A 6,042-nucleotide genomic window follows, 5' to 3' on the forward strand; every position below is an offset into this window, starting at 1 on the left:
GTGAGCTAAACTAAAACTTAAGGGTTTTAATGGTTTAATGTTTTCCAGTGGATCTGGTTAGAGCTATGTCACGCTAAATGGTGTTTTTTGTATTTCTTTTTACTATTCTTTCCAATAGAACACTGTTTCGCATGAGACGGTTCCTCAAAAAACATAATATCGTGTATGAGCTAAACAAAAATTTAGGGTTTTACATGGTTTTATGTTTTCCAGTGGATCTGGTTAGAGCCATGTCACGCTAAATGGTGTTTTCTGTATTTCTTTTTACTATTCTTTCCAATAGAACACTGTTTCGCATGAGACGGTTCCTCAAAAAACATAATATTGTGTATGAGCTAAACAAAATTTTAGGGTTTTACATGGTTTTATGTTTTCCAGTGGATCTGGTTAGAGCTATGTCACGCTAAATGGTGTTTTTTGTATTTCTTTTTACTATTCTTTCCAATAGAACACTGTTTCGCATGAGACGGTTCCTCAAAAAACATAATATCGTGTATGAGCTAAACTAAAACTTAGGTTTTATATGGTTTTATGTTTTCCAGTGGATCTGGTTAGAGCTATGTCACGCTAAATGGTGTTTTTTGTATTTCTTTTTACTATTCTTTCCAATAGAACACTGTTTCGCATGAGACGGTTCCTCAAAAAACATAATATCGTGTATCAGCTAAACTAAAACTTAGGGTTTTACATGGTTTTATGTTTTCCAGTGGATCTGGTTAGAGCTATGTGACGCTTAATTGTGTTCTTTGCATTTCTTCTTACAATACTTTTCAATAGAACACTGTTTCGCATGAGACGGTTCCTCAAAAAACATAATACCGTGTATGAGCTAAACTAAAACTTAGGTTTTATATGGTTTTATGTTTTCCAGTGGATCTGGTTAGAGCTATGTCATGCTAAATAGTGTTGTTTGCATTTCTTCTTACAATACTTCTCAATAGAACACTGTTTCGCATGAGACGGTTCCTCAAAAAACATAATATTGTGTATGAGCTAAACAAAAATTGATGGGTTTTACATGGTTTTATGTTTTCCAGTGGATCTGGTTAGAGCTATGTCACGCTAAATGGTGTTTTTTGTATTTCTTTTTACTATTCTTTCCAATAGAACACTGTTTCGCATGAGACGGTTCCTAAAAACTTAATATCATGTATGAGCTAAACTAAAACTTAGGGTTTTACATGGTTTTATGTTTTCCAGTGGATCTGGTTAGAGCTATGTGACGCTAAATTGTGTTCTTTGCATTTCTTCTTACAATACTTTTCAATAGAACTTTGTTTCGCATGACACGGTTCCTCAAAAAACATAATATCGTGTATGAGCTAAACTAAAACTTAGGTTTTATATGGTTTTATGTTTTCCAGTGGATCTGGTTAGAGCCATGTTATGCTAAATGGTGTTTTCTGTATTTCTTCTTGCAATTCTTTTCAATAGAACACAGTTTCGCATGACACGGTTCCTCAAAAAACATAATATCGTGTATGAGCTAAACTAAAACTTAGGTTTTATATGGTTTTATGTTTTCCAGTGGATCTGGTTAGAGCCATGTCATGCTAAATGGTGTTTTTTGTATTTCTTTTTACTATTCTTTCCAATAGAACACTGTTTCGCATGACAGGGTTCCTCAAAAAACATAATATCGTGTATGAGCTAAACTAAAACTTAGGTTTTATATGGTTTTATGTTTTCCAGTGGATCTGGTTAGAGCCATGTCACGCTAAATAGCATTCTTGTCATTTCTTCTTTCCATCCTTTATATTATATTAAATAATATTTCATACGGTATTATTTCGTTCTTTATTAATTTAATGTGTTTTTAGTGCTTCTGAATGTGATTTTGTTTTAAATACTTAGCTTATTAGCATTCATCAGTATCCAAGAATTCATCATACCACTGCTAATCAATAAACAAACAACGGTCTTAGCGTTTAAATACCGAAAAAACACCTGCCTGTTCATTTATTACTTGTTTCATTAAACAGGAATTTGCATATCGATCGTTTTCAATTAACTTCGAACAGTTACAACTACACGTAAACTGAGTATGTTGTCTATCTACAGCAAGATCGTGACCGCTGACTGCAGCTCTCCTTCTCCCTCCATTTCACTCCCAATCGACATTTTCACCTTTGCTGATATGATTACTCCACAGGATACCTCCATTCCCTGCATACCTGGTCGCTAGATTCGGCTGGCACGTCATATCGGTTTGACAGCCAACTCACGTAACTATTGTTGATCGATCCACAGTCCACTGAAGTGCCTACGATGAAGGGAACAACATGGACAGTTCTATTCCGAATTACTCCAACCCATGCGATGTTCATCCATGCGACAACTCACCTGATCTGAGTGGAACTTAACTGAAGCAAGAGAGTGATGCCTAATTCCATCTGCCAACTAGCTCCACTTCTCTCCCGTGCACCAGTCGCACCCACACCGACGTGTTCATCTTGCCAGTTTTCCTCACACCCGTCCACTTGTCTCTTGAAGATTAGCGTCCACAACACCAACGGTTGGTTAGGTCATGCAAGCATTGTTACAATTGATAAAAACACATATTTTCATTTAGTGAATGTGATAACCTGTACTAATAATTTGGTCAACTTAGCGATGATAACTCAATGTAAGTATTAACAAACTCGGTACGTGTTTGTTATTGTCAATAATATCTTTAAATTATACAACTCGCTTATGTTTGACAATTACTGAGTAATTGCTTTGCTTATTGCATGCTAATTGCTGAAAATTGCTTTTTATTTTAAATTCCTTAGCTAAAAATTGCTTTTCTTTCACATTTCTCTGCTTATTGAATGACTATTGCTAACTCATTAGATAGAACCTACTTCTCATTTAAGTAGGTGGATGCGGCCTCGATTAGCGGGGGAACCACATGAAAAAAAGCGAGCTACTGGGTGTACCTCCTGGGTAGTTTGGAAATCACCTAATATATATATGTATATATTTATAAATAAAAGTTAATATATATAAATTAACATTATTTTTTTTAACAGGAAATGCACAATGCTAAAAACTGCGTAGGAGATTTTAATACAATAGTACTACCAAGCCTGATGTTGGCCGCTATTTCAATGAATGCAGCAGTGTGACAGCTAGCAATCAAAAGTAACAAGATATCGAGGTACGTTTCATGACGACCACGACTATTTTGGCAAAAACGTATCGCTATAGACTAAGGAAAAAAATAATAATATATATTTTATTTACAGGAAATGCAGATGGCAATAAACTGTGTAGGAGTTCATGATTACAATAGAATAAAATCGACCAAGCCTGAAGTCAGCAGCCCCTTCAATGAATGCAGCAGTGTGACAGCCAACAATCAAAAGTTACAAGATATCGAGGTACGTTTCATGACGACCACGACTATTTTGGCAAAAACGTATCGCTATCAACTAAGGAAAATAAATTATATATTTTATTTACAGGAAATGCAGAAGGAAAAAAACTGCGTAGGAGATCATTAATACAAAAGTATTATATAAACCAAACCTGATGTTGCCAGCTCCTTCAATGAATGCAGCAGTGTGACAGCCAGCAATCAAAAGTAACAAGATGTCGAGGTACGTTACATGACGACCACAACTATTTTGGCAAAAACGTATTGCTATCGACTAAGGAAAATAAATTACATATAATATTTAATTATTTATGTTTTATTTACAGGAAATGCAGAAGACAAAAAACTGCGTAGGAGATCATTAATACAATAGTATTATATAAACCAAGCCTGATGTTGGCCGCTCATTCAAAGAATGCAGCAGTGTGACAGCCAGCAATCAAAAGTAACAAGATGTCGAGGTACGTTACATGACGATCATGACCACTTTGGCATAAACGTATCGCTATAGACTAAGGAAAAAAATGTAATATATATTTTATTCACAGGAAATGCAGAGTGTAATAAACTGTGTAGGAGATTATGATTGCAATAGAATAAAATCGACCAAGCCGAAGTCCTTCAATGCACGCTTTTTTTTTTTTTTTTTTTTAGCAGTGTGACAGACAGCAATCAAAAGTTACAAGATATCGAGGTACGTTACATGACGACCACGACTATTTTGGCAAAGACGTATCGCTATCGACCAAGGAAAAGAAATTATATATAATATTTAATATATATTTTATTTATAGGAAATTCAAAAGGCAAAAAACTGCGTAGGAGATTATTAATACAATAGTATTATATCAACCAAGCCTGATGTCGGTAGCTTCTTCAATGAATGCAGCAGTGTGACAGCCAGCAATCAATAGTGACAAGAATCTAGGTACGTTACATGACGACCACGACCACTTTGGCAAAAACGTATCGCTATCGACTAAGAAAAGGATATTATATCTATACGTTATTATACATAAACATAAACATAAACAGCCTATATACGTCCCACTGCTGGGCACAGGCCTCCCCTCAATCAACCGGAGGGGGTATGGAGCATACTCCACCACGCTGCTCCAATGCGGGTTGGTGGACGTTATTATAAATAAATTGATATTATTTTATTTTTAACAGGAAATACAGAAGGCAAAGAAGCAGATGTCATCAAAGAAGATCTTTGTTCCTGCAATGTTTCCGCAGACGATACATCCAACAGAGCGAAGTGGAAGGAAAAGACTCGGAATAAAGACCCCACCACCATATGGGAACAATGCAAGGGAGAGAGAGAGAATATAATGTTATATATATATATATATATATTTTATAACATAAAATAAACCAACAATATCCTACACATGTTTTTTATTTCTTTTTGTGTCTGTCTTAATAGTTATTACAAATCTGTGATGCGAAACAAACTATACGAAAACGTCAATCCACATACAACGCCCGCGAAGCTGCTTTAGCAGCGAGCGCACTTAGCACCATCTAGTTATTATATTATTATTATTATATTATATTATATTATTATTATTATTATAATATATATAGCTACAAACCCATGTACTGACTGACTGACTGACTCACTCACTGACATAATTGTTCTCCCAGAAGGAGCGTCGGGGGGTCAAAATGATGTATGGGGGATGTGATCCAAATTTTCCGGTGAGTATGGGAAAACTTCCAGATCTTGGAAAACTGCTCCGCATCAGGGAGACACCCTACCGTCTGGCAAAACTATCGCACCTGGAACGATTCTTTTTTCACGAAACCTATTTAATTCCTGGTCAAATTTTATTGCCGGTGAAAAAAAATCAAAATGGCGGAAAAACAAGATGGCCGCCATACAAAATTTTGTTTTTTCAAAAAATGCATCTAGGGTTAAAACTGTGTATGGGAATGTAATCGGAATGTCTTGTCGAGTAAGGAAAATGTTCTCAATTTTCGAAACCTGCTCCGCATCAGGGAGATAACCTACGGCCTGGCAAAACTATAGCACCTAGAACTTTTTGGTTTTCACGAGACATAGTTAAACCTTGGTCAAATTCAATCGCCGGTGAAAAAAAATCAAAATGGCGGAAAAACAAGATGGCCGCCATACAAATTTTTCGTTTTTACTGAAAATGCCTCGGGGGTAAAAATGATGTATAGGGATGTGATTGGATCGCCATGTTGAGTATTGTAATATTGCTTGATCTTGAAAAACTGCTCCCCATCAGGGAGACACCCTAAGGCCTGGCAAAACTATAGCATCTGGAAATTTTTTTTTTCCACCAAACCTATTTAAATCTTGGTCAAATTTAATTGCCGGTGAAAAAAAATCAAAATGGCGGAAGAACAAGATGGCCGCCATACAAATTTTTAGTTTTTCCTGAAAATGCCTCTAGGATAAAAATTATGTATGAGGGTTTTGATCGGAACGTCATGTAGAGTACGGGTATACTTCCAGGTTTTCGAAAACTGCTCCGCATCAGGGATACATCCTACAGCCTGGCAAAACTATCGCACCTGGAACGATTCTTTTTTCACAAAACCTATTTAATTCTTGGTCAAATTCTATCGTAGTTGAAAAAAAATCAAAATGGCGGAAAAACAAGATGGCCGCCATACAAATTTTTAGTTTTTCCTTAAAATGCCTCTGG

This window comes from Pectinophora gossypiella, unplaced genomic scaffold, assembly GCF_024362695.1.
Source record: "Pectinophora gossypiella unplaced genomic scaffold, ilPecGoss1.1 Pgos_33, whole genome shotgun sequence".
In the NCBI taxonomy this organism is placed as follows: domain Eukaryota; kingdom Metazoa; phylum Arthropoda; class Insecta; order Lepidoptera; family Gelechiidae; genus Pectinophora; species Pectinophora gossypiella.